The 21134-nt window shown below is 46.4% G+C and overlaps 1 protein-coding gene and 1 long non-coding RNA gene across 9 annotated transcripts in view; one reads left to right on the top strand and one right to left on the bottom strand.

The window, feature by feature from the left end:
- RAI1 (retinoic acid induced 1) overlaps nt 1-21134 on the bottom strand; it is a 322326-nt gene that overhangs the window by 178267 nt on the left and 122925 nt on the right. For 4 of the 8 annotated variants that reach the window (XM_043982698.1, XM_043982719.1, XM_043982672.1 and 1 more), the window contains exon 2: nt 4852-4950. The gene's annotated coding sequence lies outside the window, so the exon portion shown is untranslated. Of the gene's footprint in view, nt 1-4851; nt 5040-5108; nt 5355-6237; nt 6464-21134 lie in introns of those variants that run through there. The other 4 variants (XM_043982689.1, XM_043982742.1, XM_043982709.1 and 1 more) reach the window with 3 other exon arrangements.
- The window catches only part of LOC122740512, a 36746-nt gene continuing 21839 nt past the window's right edge, over nt 6228-21134 (top strand). Inside the window, exon 1 of the long non-coding RNA XR_006354750.1 lies at nt 6228-6318. This is a non-coding gene — a long non-coding RNA (uncharacterized LOC122740512). The remainder of the gene's footprint in view (nt 6319-21134) is intronic.

Raw genomic sequence — 21134 nt, 5'->3', positions numbered from 1 at the left:
GCAGACTCTCACACCACCTCCCAGTCTCTCAGTTTTCTCCTTTGAGAAATGGGAAGATATTCTCCCCCTCTTCCTGGCATAGGGAAAAGGTTGCAACGAGACTCTAGACCCTCTGCAGTTTGCAGGAGGAAGGAGTGGGATGGGTGTTGGACGGGTGCCCAGGACTATCATTTGGCCTGAAATCCTTCCCAGTTCTCAAGCTGGGGTGAGAGGAATTTCGGAGGAATTGCTGCAACATACCATTCCTTCTGCAACCGAAGCTCCCTCCACAGCCCTCTGGACTGCTGTCCCCACCCCTTTCTTCACTCTTCTCTTGCAATTCTCTAGGCCTGTGGCCTGGCCTGGGTTCTCAGAGAGAGTGAGAGGGAGAAAGATCCCAGAGGCAGCTGAAATCTGGCCAGTGCATCTGCGCACGCACTCTCTGTCTCTCTGTCTCTGTCTCTGTCTCTGCCTCTCTCTCTCTCTCTGTCCCTCTCTGTCTCTCTCTCTCAGTCTCTGTCTGTCTGTCTGTCTGTCTCTCTCTCATAGTATTCTGACAAGAGCCATGAACTGGCAGTCAGAAGACCTGGATTCTAGTTCTGACTAGGTAACTTCTAGGTGGATGAACTTGGGAATGTCTCTTCACCTCAATTTCTTATAAAATGGGGTTAAAAATTACTTCCTTTCCTTGGGGAATGGGTATTGTGAGGATCAACTGAAATGTCTGTGAAAGCACTATGTGTCTACAGGATTACTACATATATACATATAGATGTGGACACAGAAACAGGCATACCCATATAAGCATATACCAAGACAGCCACATATACACACCCACATCCATACATGATCCCACATGATCCAACACACAATTAATTCTCTATGCATGCTAGCATACACAAAAGTACATACATGGATACACCTTTTACACATATGTTCTCTCTTTGAGTGGAAAGACAGTTCTGGGATGAGGAGGAGAAGTTGGTGAATGGGAAGACAGAGTCCTTTGGGATCAATGTTCCTAATCTTAAGGGAAAGAAAGGATGGTTCTGTTCTGGAAAGAGCCCAAGGCTGGGAGCCAGAAGGACTGGGCTGCAGGCCCAGGAGACAATAGCTCACTCAGTGTCTTTGGGACAAGTCGCTTCCCTGAGCCTCAGTTTCCCCACCTGCAACATGGTCATCCTCTTTGTCTCTTGCCCATTCAGAGATAAGGATAAGAATGAGTGATTTCAGTGGACCAAGGGAGCTGGATACAAGCTGGTGTGTGTGTGTGGGGGGGGGGCAGCGCATGGTTGAACAACCATCAGCACATCACTCTAGTCGTGGACATAAGTCCCAGTCTAAACGTTAAGAGTTTGTCCCTGGGGTGGTGCTCCTAACAGAGCTGACCCTTTCCTCAACCAACAATTTCCAAGACTGAAGTAGGGATGCAGGAGGGAGAATGAATTAAGAAGGGATGGTGAGCCATGGTCACAGTCCAGGTGGCAGGGTGGGAGGAGGGAGCTTATTAGAGGAGCGAAATCTTTCAGAAGAATGCAGTCCCTAAGCAAAGGAGTCTCCTCACAGAGTCTGCAGAATACTCAAATATACCTTGCAGAGCAAATCAAAATAGCCACCTTCTAATTACAGTTAATAAAAAAGGGGGGGGGAAGGTCTTCCCACCCTGGGTCTAATTGGAGAAACTGTGAAGTCACCACCTTTTAATCCTTCTTTCCCCCCTCCCCGAGCCATACCTCCCACCCGCTTCAGCCCTGGCTCTAAAACCTTGTAACTGTGTGGGAGAGTGCCCGGGAGTGAGCCAGTCAATGGGTGTTTGTCAGCCTTCGAGGCAGCGCCAGGAGAGCCTTCCAGATTACCCCAGGGACTAAAGTTTGTGGGGGAAGCCAGGGGAATGCTGGGGAAACTAGGCTTTTTGGTGACTTTTTGAGGCTATCCATGACGCTCATTTTCATTTGATTTTTTACCTGACAGGCTCTGTGTGTGTGTGTGTTGGGCGGGGGGGGGGGCGGACGTAGGATAAGGCAAAGAGACACAATGATTTTCTCCTACTCCCTCTCCAACATTCTGGGGAGGTGCATATGTCAGTGTGCGGGGCCAGTCAGGTCAGACTCAGGCTTTGGGGGCCAATTAGCCTCCTGGTGTGTGTGTGTGTGTGTGTGTGTGTGTGTGTGTGTGAGAGAGAGAGAGAGAGAGAGAGAGAGAGAGAGAGAGAGAGAGAGAGAGATGGAGAGAGAAGATTCCAATATATGCCAGCGCCTTGGCTCTTCTGGAGACTACAGGGGAAGAGCTTTTTTGGCTAAGCTTTCATCCTTCCTGTTGGAACCGTTCCTCTCCCTCCCTCCCTGCAAAACACACACACACACACACACACACACACACACACACACACACACACACACACACACACACACACACACACACACACGCGGAAGGAAGCGCCATCCCGGCCATTCAGGACCAGATCATCTCTTGAAACCTGTGTGCTGCCCGATGGGGGCGGGCGAGGCGGGAAAGGGAGCGGCGACATCCAAACCTAGCACAGCTCCTGAATCACAAAAGCCTCGCGCACCGAAAAAGCGACCCCTGGTGATTGCGCGTGGGTCGCTTAGGCACTCGCATCACGCGGCGAACTCGGCCTCCGTCTGAAGCCCGGGAACTGCCTGGGGCTCTGGCTTCGGGTTATTCTCCACCAGCGCCGCCGCCACCCCCAGCTTCAGGGAGGGAAGGGGAGTCTGTCAGGGGAGGGCTCCAGCCGAGCTGGGGCCGGGGCCGTAGGTGGGAGAAAAAGTGGAACGCATAGCGTCTTGAATGCAACGCCGCCGCTCCCTCGGCCGAGCCTAGCTCTGCCTCCCATTTTGACTTTCATCGGAAAGAGCTGCCCTGGGAATCTATTAAGCCCAATTTAAATCGACTCTCCGCCCCCCTGGTTCCTGCACTCGCCTCCAGCTCTCTCCCAGCCTTCCTCGCCCCCGCCCCTCACCCCCTCCACCAACTGCGGGCGGAGGGCAGGCCGCAGTCAAGCGAGGCTGAGCAGCTCCAAGCTTCAGACCTCCTCCCTTCGTCCCCACCACCCCCACCCCGGATCTGCGACCAAGCATACTGCGTGTCTTGCTTACGGGAGTTCGGGTTCCCTGGGCCACCCCCTTCAGCCTGCGTTTGCGTTCCAGGCTCGCAGCCTTTTTATCAGGTTGCTTTCTATCTGGATTGGCCAATTCTAGGCGATGGTGATAGTCAGCCAGGGAAGTTCCTTGCGCCTTAGCTCTGGGGCGCACTCTCTCCCTCCTCCCTCCAGCTCCAGTTCCAGGGACGACAGCCTGAGTCCCCAGTGCCCCTTCAGGCCGTAGTTGTCTTCTCCTCTTTTCCCTAAACCCCTGCCCCTCCGTGAGGAGAAGGAAACCCTCTTGAACTGTCTGACACCACCCCCCCGCCCCGCTCCCTCGGGTCACCGTGGCTTTTCCTGTGCTGTTATGCATTATTGTACTATCTAACTGCCTGTACACAAACACACACCCTCCCCTTCCCAAACTCCTTCATACTGCAAACGATTTAGATGTTTCCAATTATTTCATTCATTTCCACGTTCTAAAAACACACAAACACGCATTGATGACTCTGGATTGGCCGACTGACACCCAGGTTCTGGTTTTGATTCGGAGCCAGGAAAAAATTGTGACCATAAGAGCTTGGGGATTTCATTGTCACTTCAGTCTTTGAGCAGAGCTGTGTTGTGTGCGTGTGTGCGCGCGCGCAGACGCGCGCTTATGTTTGAGAGCTGGGGCGGGGGGGGGGGGGGCATTGGTCCTTGGGGGCCCGGGTTTGCAGGATTCACCAAGATGAAAGAAGGTGGTGGTGTGGCGGCGGGGGGTGGGGTTGGGGTTGGGGGGGGGGGGGAGCCAGGGTTTGAGAAATGTTTAAAGCCCTGCTCTCTAGCGAGAGTCCAGATTCAGATACAGCTTGGGGGAGGGAGGAAGACAAGCGGAGAGCGGGCACGACCTCAAATGGTTGAAAGGAGGTGGTTAGAGTGGTGCCCTGTAGCCTCAGAGGAAATATCAGAAGCGAGATCCAGTGGCGTCTGCAGCTGGGGCATTAGGGTAGGTAGAATCACAGCTCCACCGCAAGTTTGAGAAGTGCCAATCTGAGAGGGGCAATTATAGCTCAGGGCAACATTGGCTGGAGGCGGGGGTAGGAGAGAACGGACAAGGGGTCGACAACAGATCGGCCGCCCACGATAGCAGCGCCCCGGTTGGCGATAAGAACAAGGACCCACAGTGCTCGTCTGACATTCCTTCCCTGGGAGCTCCAGGGTCCAGTGCAGCCACTAGTTGGGCTGAATTTTCAACTTCTACAAAACTACCGTGATTCTCCCCCCCCCTCCCCAGCTTTGGGTTCCCCAGCGACCACATACTTCTTACCTCTTCCCACGACCCCAACACAATCACAAACCTCCTCTTCCAAAGTCTCAGCCCTGCCCCTTCAGTCAGCCTCACTCATTCAGTCCAGTGTGATAGAGGCTCCCAAGACATTTTTTTTAAACAAACTGAAGGGGGGAGGGGGAGGAAGGGGGAGGAAGGGGGGGGGGTAAAAAGCAACCAGACACCCTCAAGCAAAAGAAAATCCCCTAGAATTCCTCTTCATACAGGGGAAGCCAGCAATCACCCAGCTGCTTTATGAAAACCCAAAACACCGAAGAGAGGAAAATACACAACTCCTGCCACCCCTCCCCCAAATAAGCCAGCGTCTGGAGACTGAAATCTACCAGACAAGAGGGCTGCAAGTTACAGCAAGAGAATGAGAACGAGACAATCGTAAACCCACCGAGTTCCATGAATTGAGAGGAAACAAACGACACAAAGATAATGCTTGTAACGATACCTGTTCTGTTCTTCCTTGATCTCCGGCGGTAGGTCTGTGTTTTCTCCTCTCTCTTCTCTTCCCTTCTCCTCTTCCAGAACACAGCTGCCAGATTAGATCCTTGAGAAAAAGATGGGAGAAATGGCACAATATTCTCTCTCTCTCTCTCTCTCTCTCTCTCTCTCTCTCTCTCTCTCTCTCTCTCTCTCTCTCTCTCTCTCTCTCTCTCTCTCTCTCTCCTCCTCCTCCTCCTCCTCCTCCTCCTCCTCCTCTCATACACTCTCTCTCCTTCTCTCGCCCTCTCTCCGCTCTTCCTTCTCAGCAACCGTTGCCAGCTCCTTCAGTAGCCATTACTCATGGGCCACTGGGGGATATAAGGTAATTAGAAACGGCCCTATAGCATCCAGCCTGAACATTTTAATGCCAGGGGTAGCAGTGATGTTGGGGTTTGGCTGCAGGCAGCTTACATACACACCAGACAGGAGAGTGGTGGAGCTAGGGAAGGGGTGAGAGGGATGGGGGGTGGAAAAGGGGGAGGAGAAGGGGGAGGGTCTGTGCGTGTGTGGAAGGAGGGAGGGAGGAAGAGAGGGAGGGAGGGAGGGAGAGGGAGAGAGAGAGAGAGAGAGAGAGAGAGAGAGAGAGAGAGAGAGAGAGAGAGAGAGAGAGAGAGAGAGAGAGAGAGAGAGAGATGAGTTTGATCTCACTATAGAGACATCAGGTCATAAGGTAGAAAGCTCAGAGAAGCTGAGGAGACCGGTGGTGTTGTGGGTTTTATTTTTAATGTATTTTTTTCTTAAAAAAAAAAAATCCCCCGAGGAGATAACAAGCTTGTCGGTGTGATCTGTGCAGTGTGTGTGTGTGTGTGTGTGTGTGTGTGTGTGTGTGTGTGTGTGTGTTCGGTCTCTGCCAGGAATAGCAATCAGCAGAAGCGGCGCACTGAGCGCAAAAATACTAGCGTGAGGGGTCAAAAGAAAGCTGCAGACATTTTTTGGTATGGGGGGGGTGGTGGTAGAAGGTGGGTGGGAGGCTTAATCCTAGAAAGGAAAAATGGGACGCAAGGGAGGGGAGGAATATGCTAGATGCTTGTTGTGATCTTCTCCCCTTCCCCCTTTCTTTAAATGACACACATATTACGGCATATATGCACATCTCTCTTAGACCCTAACACCTAGGTCCTAAAGGCGGTCTGTTAAAGGGAGCCTGCCTAAAAGGGGGGGGCACTGCTGCTATCCATTTCTGAAAGCAGTGAAGGCATCGGAAGATTGATCCGAAGATTGCTCGCAGGAGCCAGAGGGCCGGGGGCGGGGTTGGGTAGGAAGGGCAGAGGAGGGAGGGAGAGAGAGAGAGAGAGAGAGAGAGAGAGAGAGAGAGAGAGAGAGAGAGAGAGAGAGAGAGAGAATAACACACCTGCAGCTTTCTCGGTTCTGCTTAGCCAGCTGTGTCCGAAGCACTGACTGACAGGAAAAATACAGCATTCCGGACTCCAAGGTTTGTGTATCTTTGGGGATTTAGCTTGGACGGTGCCTGGCAAATCAGATCCGACAGCAAACGGTGGCTTCTGGGTATTGGGGGACCGGGGAGGGTGATAACGTAGCACTTCCCCACTTTTTAAAGGGAGCCTCGGGGGAACCCGAGGGGTCCCCAAGCTCTCAAGCTTCAAAGAGCTTTCACCTTGAGAGATGCTGAAGATAGCGCCCTCCGGCTGGTGTTCCCAGCCTCGCGGTGGCTGGTCCTATCTCGGACTCGACCCTCCCACCAGGCGCCACTGAGACGGTGCTCCCCCCAACCCCCGCCCCCCCCCCCGGCGCATACTTCAGGCCCCCAGCCCTTCTAAACATCTATCCCGCTACCTACTACGGTACAGCTGAGGGGAAGATGAAACATATCGCATCACAGCGCTCACTCTCTCTCTCTCTCTCTCTCTCTCTCTCTCTCTCTCTCTCTCTCTCTCTCTCTCTCTCTCTCATATTCTGTCTCTCTCTCTCCCTCCCTCCTGACTCTTTCCATCCTTTCCTCCCTCCCTCCTTCCTCCCTCCAGATGACAGACACCCTTATAATTATTCCCACCAATATCTAATCTCCTGCTTTTTTTTTTTTTTTGGCCTTTCCCCATTTGTCTAGGGCACATCCTGTGTCTGTAAATTCCCCAGGTTAATTACAAATCGTGTGTGTGTGTGTGTGTGTCTGTCTGTCTGTCTGTCTGTCTGTCGGGGGTGGAAGGAGGGCATAAGCTACCCAATTAGTACGCCTTCTCCGCCTTTTCCTCCCAACCCCTGTAGTTTCTGCGCTCTCCAAACCCGGCCCTTGTTTGTGGACCAGGGCTAAGGATAAGAACCCTGGAGAGTGAGCTTTTCTATTTATCTCCTAGCAGCGCGCCTCCGGCGCCCCCACTCCTCTTTCTCACCACAATAGTGGCTCTGCTCTGGCTAATCATTCTTCCTTCTTCCACCTTTTCTCTCCCCATCCCCCTCCCATCTCCTCCCCCAGCCTCATTGGTTCTTGGCTCCCAGTCTCTGGCCAACTCTACCACTCTTTTCCTATTAGCCTTCTGTGGATCGACCATTATTTCTGTTCTGGGCTGACCAGAACTGTTTACAGCCCAAGAGGAAGGAGAGCAGATCATCATCTGTGTATCTTCGTGGCATTATAACATTTTACATTCCCGACCCCTGGTTCCACTCGAGTCACTCTGGGACCTCTTTCCTGAGAAATAGCGACCAAGTCAAAATATTTGATAAATTGCCACCACCACTTAAAATAATCTGTAGGGACCTTCCAATCCCGAAACCCCTAGGATATGAGGGGCCCAGGAGAAAGAAGGCAGAGGTAGTGAGGTACAAGAGAAAGTACTGGAATAGGCACGGAGATATCTAGATTTCCGTTCTTGCCCGCTAGTTTGCTGGGGGACCTTGGGAAAATCATTTCCCCATTTGGGGCCCACGTATGCTTATCTGTAAATTGAAGAGGTCACACTAAATCATCTCTAAGGTACCTTCCAGCCATATGATATTCTTTTCACAAGGACATGGGAGCATCCAATCCAAACTGTCAAACAGGTTTACTGGGTGACCTGAGCAAGGCCACTTAAGCTCCCTATACTTCACTGATTGTGCCTCAGTTTGGCCTACCTTTCCAACAGTTTTAAGTAGAAATCAAATGGTACTACTGTGTTTAAAAGGAGGGCATCCCAGTCAGGATCTCTTTTCCCTTGTCTATTCAAGAGCATCAGAGGGCAGCTAAGTGATGTAGTAGATAGAGCACTGGGCCGGGAATCAGGAAGACTAATTTTTCTGAGTTCAAATGTGGTCTCAGACACTTACTAGCTGTGTGACCCTGGCCAAGTCACTTCACCCCCTTTGCTTCAGTTCCTCATCTGTAAAATGAGTTGAAGGAAATGGCAAATACTGCAGTATTTTTGCCAAGAAAACTCCAAATTGGGGTTATGGAGAGTTGGACATGACTGAACAACGGGGCAGTTTTTCTAAATGTGTACCTAAGGATGATTATGTTTTTCTCAGTTAAATGAAGCTCTTTCTCACTTTAGTTCCAGACCCTGGTGCACTGTTGGATGGCCAACTTTGTTCAATTAGTTAATCAACAACTACTTATTTGTGTGCCCAGCTCTTTGGGAGACACTGGGGAGAAAGACTGGGTCTCCAGATACCTAAGGAGGCAGTGTGTGATAAGTGCATTATGGGTATTAAAGGAGCTCCCGAAGCACTGGGGTGGTACTTCATGGACAAGATAGGACCCAAGATGATTATTTGAAAGGTGATTGGGATTTGAATTTGGGGAGAAGTGGGAGGCAATGAGGGTGACAGTGGAGTTAGCAGATACACAAGGAAGAGCTGAAAGCTTCCACAGGGACAGTGAGGACTCTGGCTTGGTTCTCCCACTTTTGATATTGGTACCATGATTATCCAGGATGTTTCTATATTTGTATTTGGGAGATTAGGTTATTCTGCACTCCAGGACTCTGCTCTTACCAGATCGACCCATTTCCTCTAGTTTGTCTCTTCTTTACCACACAGGGTCACAAACTGAACCCCAACCCCAGTCATAGACAAAATCTTAACTCAGTCATAGAACCACAGACTGCTACAGCTGACAGAGAACTTGGAGATCATGTAGTCCAGCCTCTTCATTTTACAGGTAAGGAAACTGAGGAGCAAAGAGGGACAGTGACTTGTCCAAGGTCATTCAGCCAATTTGTGGCAGGCAGGGGAACAGAATCCACGTTTCCTGATTCTTACTCTAGTGCTTTCTATTATACCACATTGTCTTTTCCCCAGATCTGGTTTTCCACCATCCTCTTCCTCCACCTCACCCTCCAACCTTGGGAGGAATGAAATGCTTCCTTCTCTTCTTTCTGTGGGTAAAATTTAAGTTTTCCTAAAAGCTCAACCTACCCATTGCCAGGCCTCTCCACAGCCTAAACCCTCAAGTAGAATTCCAAACTGAGATGGTTGTTCCTCAGCTGGTTTCTCCTGCCCCTCACCCTTCATGATGCCAGTGGGAGGAAGAAGTTTGCTTTCATAGCATCCCAAGTCATCCTTCCCCAGCTCACCCCTCCAGCCCCATTGCTGAAGACATCAATGGACAGATAGACATGGTGGGAGGGGAAGCAGGTGGAACCTGGGGAAATGCCTTTGACATGAATCTTTGGTTCAGACAATGACTGCTTAAGGCTCTTCTTGGAGAAAATCTCTAGTTCAGATGGAATATGGTTAGCCTAAGCAGTTATAGCATGATGTTAATGACATCAAAGTCACCAGTTCCATCCTTGATTAGCTTAGCTTTATATTCCCTATAGCTTCATACTCTCCCATAGTCACAGATTGACCCTGGTCACACACTCCAGTAGTAAACAGTCTCCCTAGCCTCAAGTAACCACCTTAGAAAGGCAGGTCGCATTGGACTTGTAGTCAGAATCGACTTGGGTTTGAATACTACCTCAATCCCTTCAAATCTAAGTGGTGGTGGGCAAGTCACTAAACCTTTCTGAAATGTAGTTTCCTCCTGGGAAAAATAAATACAACAACAACAACAACAGAAACACTATAAAACAATAAAAATAATAACCTACCTCACAGGCTATCTGTGAGATGGTATAGAAAGCGCCTTGCAAACTTTAGAGCATGCCCTAAATGTGAATTATTAAGATGTCAGATAAAGATGATGTCTGTAGATAGCTTTGAGTCAATCCATTTCCATATGCCCTAATGACGGGTTGGTAACCTCAACCTTTCCTCCAAAGCACAGCATACATAAAAGTCAACAATGGAAGTGATGTTGCAATTGAAAGAGCCCCAAACTTGGAAGCAGGATACCTGGATTCAAATACTCCTTCTCTTTGACGCCTACTAGCTGTATGAATGTGGACAAGTCAATTAAATCCATTAGCCCCAGTTTCCTTATATGTAAAATGAAGAAAATAATAATACCTCATGAGGTTGTTTTAAGGAAGGCATTTTGTAAGCCTTAAAGTTCTAGATAAGTGTGAGTGTTATGTAGTATCTACTTTGTGCCCAATCAACAAGTATTTACATATTAAGCACCAACTGTGTCTCAGACCCTGTGACACGTGCTGGCTATACAAAGACAAAAAACCGAGACAGTTCCTGCCCTCAAGAATCTCAAAATCAGGGGCAGCTAGGTGGCGCAGTGGATAAAGCACTGGCCCTGGATTCAGAAGGACCTGAGTTCAAATTTGACCTCAGACACTTGACACTTACTAGCTGTGTGACCCTGGGCAAGTCACTTAACCCTCATTGCCCCACCAAAAAAAAAAAAAAAAGAATCTCAAATTCTATGGGGGAAGACAATATACAGTTATCCTTTCCACATCTTGACTTTCCCCATCACAGTTTTGGTATATCATGGGTCAGCATAGGAAATTAAATTGAAATTTTTGGGGCGGGGGGGGGAGTTTTGAGGAAGCCACAGAAGACACAGAAGTTTAGAACTTCAGAAATGAATAAAATATATGTATAGTATTGTATAATATCACCATATTTTTTTTTGTGGGTCAGTGAGGGTTAAGTGATTTGCCCAGGGTCACATAGCTGGTGCTTTATCCATTGTGCCACATAGTTACCCCCATATTTTATCTTTTAAAACCATAATTCCAACTTCTTCTCTGGTATGAATAGAGGGTCAAAAATTTTATACAGATTTTCCAGATAGAAGGGGTGTTATGTCCCTAACCCCTTCAATGTGGAAGGGATAACTGTATACAGATAAAAATATATTTAAAATACATATAAGGTAATTTGGGGGGCACTAATAATAATGGTTAATATTTATATAGACGTTATAAATATTATATCACATTGTCCTCACAACAACCCTGGGAGTGAGATGTTATTATTGTCCCCATTTTACAGATGAAGCAACTGAGACAGAAGTTTGGTGACTTACCCAGGGTTACCCAGCTAGTAAATAGCTGAGACTGGATTTGAACTCAGGCCTCTCTGATTTCACGTTCAGTGCTTTATCCACCTAGCTGATACTCACTGCTGCAGGCTGATAAACAGCTTCATGTAAGAAGTGGTTGGCATGTGAGCTGAGCTTTGAAGAAAACTAGGGAGTCTAAGAGGTAGAGTTTAAGAGGGAGTGCATTCCAGGCCTGGAGAGGGAAAGGACAGGCCAAAGGTAAGGCCTTAGTAGAATAGAGCCCAGGGGAGCAGCATCTTCTAAGACAAATGGACATTGGATGACTCATGAAATGAGGCATGGCCTGTAGCAGAATGGGGGGAGGGTGTTTTCAGATGCAGCTGAGTCCATCCTCATGGGGCCAAGGCCATTGGGTAGAGTCTCCAGAAGCCCAGACACCTACTGTTTCCTCTCTCCGCCCTAGAAAAATCCAGCTCTCTTTTACCCTTCTTCTCCCTTACCTCTTGGCCTCTAGCTTTTTTTTCTTCCTGAACCAGGAATTCTACTTTAATTCTCAGTCCTATCAGGATGAGGTGGGGAGAAGGATAGGAAGAAGGAATTGGAAGACCTGAGTTGAAATCATAGACCTGTGATTTGAACCTTGGACAAATGACTTAACTGTCCTCCCTCTCTGTTTCCTGGTCTGTAAAATTAGGGGGTTGTGCTGTATCTCCGAGACTGGCTTCCTGCACTGAATCCTATAGTCAGTAAACATTTATTTGGCACCTACTGTGTGCCAGGCACTGTGCTAAGTGCTGGGGATACAAATATGGAAAAAAGAAAGACAGCCCCTCCCCTTAAGGAGCTTACAGTCTAATGGGGGAAGACAAAACACAAAAGGAAACTGAAGAGAGGTGTGCCAGGGGAAAAACCTGACTAGGGATCATGGTGAAGAAGTCAGTCAGCTGACTTGTGGGACAGCCAGGTGGTGCAGTGGCTAGAGTGCTGGGTCTGGAATCAAGAAGACCTGAGTTCAAACCTGACCTAAGCCACTTACTAAGCTGGGTGACCCTAGGTGAATCACTTCACCCTGTTTGCCTCAGTTTTCTTATCTGTAAAATGAGCTGGAGAAGGAAATGGTGAATCACTTTAGTATCTTTGCCAAGAAAACCCCCAATGGGGTCACAGGGAGTTATACAGGACTGAAACAACTCAACAGCAACCAACAACTGAGACATCCCAAAGTAGTGCAGCCCAGTGAGGAATGAGATGTCTTCATAGAGCTCGGAGAAGCAGAGGGTAGCAATGAGGTAAAGTGATGCTGTGGACCCCAAGTGTTCATAAGACACCAGTTTCCCCCCTCTTTACCTGGCCCTCTTTTGGCAACCCCCGATTCCCATTGTGGCCTGGAGCCCCTAGAATTTTATTAACTCGTCCCCACAATAGGGATGACCAGGGATAGATGACATTCCTTTTGGCTGATTCCAGGAGAATCCTAGGGAGGACAGATCCCCAACTTTAAAGGGTCAGAAGTGAATTCTCCTGGGGAGCAAAGGCTCTGGGAGGCATCTGCCCCCTTTGTTTGCATTAGTCTTACTTGAAAGGCCTCTTTCATGGAAAATCTGTCTCCAGAAGCCTTTCTGGAGTTAAATAACTAAACAGGGGCAGAGAGAGAGAGAGTTTAAGGAGAAAAGATGTGCTGTCAGCTGGGGCCTAAAAGGAGACCATATCAACAGGAGGTGATGAGAGGCAGAGTTTTCCAGATGTGGGAAAGAGGGGGATGGGTGATGAAGAATGGAAAAGGGAATGGCTCTGGGGCCAGAAAGAGTGAGAGGGCATGCAGGGGACAGACAAAGGTGAATGTGGTGGCTAAATTGAATGAGGTCAGCTGTCTTGACTATTAACCTGACCTAAATTATTCTTCTTTTCTCAGGTTAGTGACCAGTGGCTATTTATAAGCCTGGTACATTAGAGTTGGACAATTCAGAGAGAGAGTCATTGCCTAACCTGCTATCGCTCCCCTCTAGCTTCTGCCCTTTGAGGAAGGCCAGTTCTCAGGCATGTCTTATTCAGACATGCACCGCAGGGAGCCATCCTCATGCCATAGACAGGGATTTCAGGGGCCCAGGTTCTAGTCCTAGCATTGTGATTAATTCTTGGAGTACCTTGGGCATCGGGGTGTCGCAGCGGATAGAGCGCCAGGTCTGGAGTCAGGAAGACTCTTCTTCCCAAGTTCAAATCCAACCTCAGACACTTACTAGCTGAGTGACCCTGGGTAAGTCACTTAACCTTGTTGGCCTCAGTTTCCTCAACTGTAAAATGATCTGAAGAAGGAAATGGCAAACCACGCCAGTATCTCTGCCAAGAAAACCCCAAATAGGTCACTGATTGTTGGACATGACTGAATAACAACAAAAACCTTGGGCAAGTTATTTATTCTCTCTGGCTTTCCATTTCTCATATTCCACAAATTAACATCTTAAAATCGTAGATTGTTAGCACTGGAAATGACCTGGGAGATTAATAGACTCCAGTCCCTCATTTTATGGATGAAGAAGTGGAGAAGGGAAAATAACTCACTGCCTAGAGAGGGGAACTATTTACTCAATCAAGGCCCCATACCCAGAAGTGGCAGAGTTGTGCTCGAGTGTCATTCCTATACTCTTTCCATTAAGCCAGCTGTTGCTCCCTCTTACCTTTCCAGACTAGCCTCTGTAATTGAGAATTTAATTTATCACTGTGAACACTTAAATTCCTAGAGACTAGGCTTAACTGATTTTGACCTTTACAAGGTGGTATAATTGCAAAGAACCCTGGGCTGGGAGTCAGGAAGGGTAAGGGAGGGAGGGAGGGAACTAGCACTTATTAGGCACCTACTATGTGCCAGGTACTGTGCTAAGCACTTTACAAACATTATCTTATTTTGTTCTCACAACAGCCTTAAGAAGTAGGTGTTATTATTATCCCCATTTTATAGTTGAGGAAACTGAGGAAATTTCCTGGGGTCAAACAGCTAGTAAGTATCTGAGATTGGATTTGAACTCAAGTCCTCCTGACTCTAGGCTCTGTACTCTATCCACTGTGCCACCTAGTTAGAAACCCATGTTCTAGTCCCAGTTCTATACTAAACTAACTGTGTGATTCTGGGCAATTCAATATGGCCTTAGGCCTTGATGTTACCATTTTCTAAATTGTCTCCTCTCTGCCTCACAGAAGGTGAGGTGGTTGAGACAAAATAATGTATGCCCGGGGTCTTTAAAAAATATAAGTATAGATAAAATAGTATTATTTGTCTAAAGATGTCTGTTGATTTTTTATATCTTGAATTGCTCATAATAGTGACGCCATCCACACTTTATTTGGCAGAAGTTGTTTGTTTCACCTAGATTTTACTAGCATTGGACAACAATCCATAAATGGATAGGAAGACCCTATTCTTTGGACTATAACTTCAGGCATCGATAATATTAATGTTTATGTAACACCTGTTCCCAACTTGCACTCACACCTGAGTGTTGGATCCCAGAGGGTGATTGCTATTTTAGGTTCAAGAGGGTACCCTGTGGTTACACATTGGTGTGCTTCCCATTAACAGTCAGCTAGGAGACACGAGTAGCAAAGGTATTTAACAAGATGCCATATTAAACTGCTGGTTACACCCCTCCATAAACCTGGGGACACACACTCTCACACACAGACACATACACAGTGCTCAGGGCAAGAGTGGACTCAGTCTTAGAGTACAATGGAAGTGAGACATCAATGCAGGGCACACATGTGTCAAAGGCAACTCCCAATTCTGTTGCAGCTGAGCCTGGAAATCCTTTCCCTTTTTGTAGAGTTCTCATGAAGCTTTCATGGGTTCAGTGCCTCTGCTGATCAGGTTGCTCAGCTAGGTTCCCAGGGTATGCTGCACTCCTCAGCCTGACTCTCTTCTCTGCTGCCAAGGCCCATGCTCCTTGAAGCTGCTTCCTCCCTTGAATGACTGTCTCTTTGTATCCTTGTGTGTTTCAACTCCCCAGAGGTAGTGTCTCCTACTAACTGAATAGCTGCCCTTCCAAACTATGTGGCTGATGGAGCGGGTGGAGGGGAAGAATCTCCCTCCTCATTCCTTGCAGAGGTCTCTTCCTCCATAGGCAGCTCTGGCAGTCAGCTAAATGGGGTTTTTCTGGTTTTACTACTAGACAACTTGACTGATGGGGAAGGGAAAGGAAAGTAAAATCTCCCCTTTGCCCAGGGGTATCCTTATCAAAGCTACTAAGGTAGGCTCCACCGAACTGAAACTATGCCCCTAGGGCTTAGCTCTTTAAGCCCCTCAGGGACATAACTAATTTGTTTACTCAGTCCCCCTAGGCCTTTTCTAGACTCCATCAGAGAGGTGCTGGGGACACCTCAGAAAGGTATCAACTCATAGGGCCAAATTTTTAGATCAGTTAAATATCCTGTGAGTATATTATGGAGGGGGGGGGTGTGTGCGTGTTTAAAGATCAACTTCTCTACATTTATGTAGCAATTTAGGGTTTACAAAGTACTTTACACATATTTTCCCACTTTAAAGATGAGAAAGCTGAGAAAGCTGAGGGGCAGCTAGGTGGCACAGTGGAAAAAGCACCAGTTCTGGATTCAGGAGGACCTGAGTTTAAATCCGGCCTCAGACACTTGACACTTACTAGCTGTGTGACCCTGGGCAAGTCACTTAACCCTCATTACCCCACCCCTCAAAAAAATTTTTTTTAATTAAAAAAAATGAGAAAACTGACTCACAGGGAGGCCAGTAAGTTTGCTGGAGTCTTTCTTGTCTGTAGCCACACAGTAAATGTCAGAGGCAGAGATTAAAATCCAGGTCTTTCCTGACTTCAGATCCAGAGCTCTTTATGCTCTATCAAGCTGCCCCTCTAGAGCTGAGTCTCCTCCAGTTTGAGATTCATCCAGAGCTGATGGCAGGAGACTGGCTTCCCACTGCGTGCAGCCCCACCACCAAGCTCTTGTCTCATCATAGCCAGCCTTATCTCTGAACCAAGACAACACCACCAGTGACAGCTCAAAGAACAGAGGACCACCTGGGCCGGGGCCATGCTTTCCAAGAGAGCATTCTAACTGATCCTCAGTTTCTTTCTATGGCTGGCTCTGGCTACATCTAATGGGAATAGCTGTTTGCTGTTACGTTAAATACTTAGCCAAAAGCAAAGAATTCGGGGGAGGGGGTGGTGACCAACCACCCTACTGGGCATGGATCTCGTGTGAGACACATGTCCCCAGTCCACATGTGGCCAGAGGTTAAGGGAATAAGCACTGAGCAATGTTGGCACAGCTGTGACTGGGTGAAGGGAATGCTTTTAGGCCCAATGCTTTTCTTCCTGAAGCCATTACTACTGTTTTAGCATGGTGGGGGGTGTCATTAGAAGCCATCTGGGACCTTTTAGCCTGGTCATTTGCAGAGGCAGGGGACAGACCTGAGAGGGTGAGTGTGCTTTCATCTTGGGGGTGGCTGTATTTCTTAATTTCCAGGCTTATATTTTTTAAAAAAAAGCCTTGGCCCCAGCTTACTATTTCTGGCACTCTCCAGGGACTATCACCTTCCTTTCTTAGCACTGGAGTCTAAATGGTCGTGAAAGATGCTTAAATCCTGCCTGAAACTGAGAGCTGGAGAGGAGCTGCGGGACTTGGGGGCTACATTTGCACAATATTGAGTCTTTTGTCAGGGGACAGGCAGGGAATGAAACAGAAAGAAGGAAAGAAGAGATGGGGAGGAAGAGAAGGAAGAAGAGAAACAAGAGAGCAAATGAACAGAGGCAAAAATGGAGATGGTGAGAAAGGGAGAGTGAGAAATGAAGAAAGGAAAGAAACCAAGAGAGATCCATCCCCTAATGGATTTGTAGTTAAAGGATATAAACAGGAAATTTTTTTTCCCCTTTTTTTCCCCATCTTCTTCCATATGACTTCCCTTCACGAATTCTCCATTCCACTTAAAATGGCCTAGCTATTCTCTGTACCTAACATTCTATCTCTCAAGGCAATGAGGGTTAAGTGACTTGTCCAGGGTCACACAGCTAGTAAGTGTCAAGTGTCTGAGGCCAGATTTGAACCCAGGTCCTCCTGACTCTAGGGCTGGTGCTCTATCCACTGTGCCACCTAGCTGCCCCCCATAATGCTTTTCCTTCTACCTGCCCAGAGAGGAAATTCTTAAAACAAGAGACACAAATTGTCTATAACCACCTGAAAAAAAGGATAAAATTCTCCAATAATCAGGAAAAAGTCAATTAAAACAACTCTAAGGAATCCCCTTACACCATTTAATTGGCTGTTATATATATTTGGGGGGGCAGGGCAATGAGGGCTAAGTGACTTGACCAGGGTCACACAGCTAGTCAAGTGTCTGAGACCAGATTTGAACTTAGTCCTCCTGAATCCATGGCTGGTGCTTTATCCACTGCACCTCCTAGTTGCCCCCAGCTATTATATTTTGTCTTTATTCATTCATTCATTCATTTGTCTGTCTATTTATTTATTTATTCATTCATTTATTTATTTATTTGCTTATTTATTTATTTATTTATTTATTTTTGCGGGGCGATGAGGGTTAAGTGACTTGCCCAGAGTCACACAGGTAGTAAGCGTCAAGTGTCTGAAGCTGGATTTGAACTCAGGTCCTCCTGAATGCAGGGCCGGTGCTTTATCCACTGTACCACCTAGCTGCCCCTATTATATTTTAAAATTATACAATTCAATGTTGGGAAGGGGTATGGAGAGGTAAGCACAATGTTAGATGAAGGTTGAACTGTGAATTAAAAGATTCTTTTTGAGAAAAAATAAGATATTATACAATAAGAGTTACAAAACTGATCATGCCGTTTAAATTCATTATATCTCCCCCCAAATCCATTCTTTCTTTAAATTTCTCTATATTTTATTGATAACACAGCTACCTTTCATCACCCAGGTTCACAACTTTGTAGTAATCCTTCACTCTTCTCTTTCCTTAACTGTCATATTATTGATTGATTGATTGATCTTATTGATCCTGCCTCCACAACAGCTCTTGCATCTATCCCCATTCTACTACATGTCTCACCTGGACCATTATCGTAACTTCCTTATTGGTTTCTTTGCCTCTTAATCTCTCCTTTCTACGAGCTCTTCCGACATAGCTACCAACCACAGTATCTCACTACTCAAAAGTTTTCAATGGTGCCCTATTGGCTCTAAGATAAAATACCAACCAATTCCCTAGGGACATTTCAAGCCCTTCACAGTCCAGGTACCTTTCATCTTCTTCCATATGACTTCCCTTCACGCATTCCAGTTAAAATGGCCTAGCTATTCTCTGTACCTAACATTCCATCTCTCACCTTGGTGCTTTTATTCAAGTAGTTCCCCAAGTTCAGAATGTACTCTTTCCTCCCATCTGCATCTTCCTTCAGAGTAGAGATCAGCTCTCACTTCCTACACAAGAACCTTCCTGATTAATAATACTTTCCCTATCAAAATTTGTATATACTATATATTTATATACATGTCATACCTTTGGTAGAACACAATATCCTTGAATGCAAGGATATTTTGCTTTTGTTCTCGTATCCTCAGTGCCTAGCATATAGTAGGTACTTAATAAACATCTATTGGATTGAAGTGGACTTAGAGACCCCTCTATTAGGACTATATTTAAGAATGTCAATAAAAAACTCTAAATGTGCAAAAACATACAGAATGCTTTCAGTTGTAATAGCAAAAATCTTGAAATAGCCCATGTGTCCAATGACTGGGAAATGGACAAACAAATAGTGGTATACAAACCTAACAAGATATTATTATGCCAAAAGGAATGACAAATATGAGGAATATAAAGATATCAGGCAAGACATAGGAAGTAATGCAGAATGAAGAAAACAAGTAGAATCTGAACATTATACAGAAAGTTCCAATTAGTGCGTATAATGAATCCCTTCATGTGGTTGAATGTATTCAAATTTGAAATATTTGAAGTTATGATTATGAAAAATATGGTGATTGGTTCCAGCCCACTGGAAATAGGCCGTGCAAAGTTGAACAATTCGACCATTTCAGGGGAATTTATTGTTCGCATTAATCAGGATCTAGCTGTATACATTGTCTACAGCTATGCAACAGCAACAGCAAACTCTCCCTTTTTTAATATGCAGAAGAAAAAGAGATCAGAAGGAGACATGGAAGCAAAAAAAAAATGCTTCTGCTTTGTTAAGGTTAATATACACTTAAATTATAATTTGCATATTATGGCTTTATGTACAATCATTTTTATTCATCATGTTCATAGGAATATGCATTTTTGTTGATTTTTAAGTTTAGGATTAAGAATTAAATGAGTGAGAAATAATTAAAGTGAGAGAGAGAAAATAAAAGAGAAAGGAGAAAGGAAATGATTTGGGTGGGGAAGGTAAAGAGAATGAATGAGAGAGAAAAAAGAAGAAATGATTGGGAGAGAAAAGGGAATGAAGGGTGAGAGAAATGTAGGGAAAATGGAAAGAATGAAAGAGAACAGTGAAGCAGGAAGAAGAAAGATGAGACAGATTAAGGAGAGAGAGAATGAGGAGAAAGAGAGAGAAAGAGGAAGATGGATGTGGTTGTCTTTTTTTCTCTCAATTGAATGAGGTAGCTTTGCCTGAGGAAACAATCATCGACTGGACCTGTGTTGGCTGCATCTCCCTCAGCTCAGCTCAGTTCCAGGGCCCCTGTCTATCTTGCCACCTTTACTTCCCTTGATGATGCATGGTCCTGACCCTAGTCATCCAGGCTAGGGAAGGTGGGGGGAGGTGGTACACTGCAGGGCAAGGGATCGGGGAGGAGTGCAGAGAGCTAATGAATGGCGACCAAAGCTTCTGACCCCAGAGAGGATCCTTTCCATGCCTCTCAGTTGTCAGTCTCCATTAATGAGAGACGTCCCTCACTTCAACCATCTTCTCTTTCCTCCCAGGACTGACCTGTGTTCTTTGTTAGTGCCATGAAATATTACTGGAGACGGGAGGGTTTAAGCGGCTCAGTGTCCTGGGACAGAGCAAAGCTGGGTGATTTGGTCGGATGCGGATGTATTTTTTCTGCAGCAAGCCTTGCCAAGGCTTCTGCCTGGACCCTTTCTTCCCTGTCACCTTTTCCTGTGTCCCAGGCACCCCAGGCATTTTCTCAGAGATACAGTCCCCGGGATCCAAGGTATGAAGAGGACTCGGTCTCTCACTGACACAAGGTAAAGGTTGGGCACAGCGCGAGAATCTCCGGGAGAATTACAAACCTAGTATGGGTTGATTAGTTCAGTTGGTTAATGAATCCAAGTTCATAGATTTACTTTTAGGTAGATCAGTTAGATTCCACCTATTCACTAATATAAGACTGACCTTGAACCCTTGGCCACACATTAAACCCTAACCCTAGCCACAGACCGAACCTCACCATCTGTCTCATTAAAGCTAGATGAGGCAGGTGAGTGGGGCTAATTGAGTGAGAACTCTTTCTCTCATGAGAACTATAGTTCAATATAGCCTCCTAATATTCCCTGAAGGCATAGAATAAATTATTCTTTTATTTCTTCTCAAAGCAAAAACTGCTAACTACTCAAGGAGAGTGGGGAAACTGAGGCACCAATAGATTTGACAGGGAATTGACTGTTAAGAAGGCTATCAGACTCTAAACACCATTACTCACCTATAGTTATCTTTTCCACATCCCAATATATTGCAGGTTGGCATAAGAAATTAAATGGGAATTTTGGGGTAGTTTTGGGGAAAACACAGATTACACTTGAAGGTCAGCAGATAGCACAGAAAAAGGTTTAGAAACTCAGAAATGTATAAAATATATGTAGAGTATTGTAGAATATCAATACATTTTATCTTTTAATACCATAATAATTCAGACCTTCTCTGGTATAAAAGGAGGGCCAAAAAATTTTACATGGATTT

Source organism: Dromiciops gliroides, chromosome 1 (assembly GCF_019393635.1).
Source record: "Dromiciops gliroides isolate mDroGli1 chromosome 1, mDroGli1.pri, whole genome shotgun sequence".
In the NCBI taxonomy this organism is placed as follows: domain Eukaryota; kingdom Metazoa; phylum Chordata; class Mammalia; order Microbiotheria; family Microbiotheriidae; genus Dromiciops; species Dromiciops gliroides.
The sequence above is the reverse complement of the archived record's forward strand: the minus strand, read 5'-3'. Positions and strand labels throughout refer to the sequence as shown.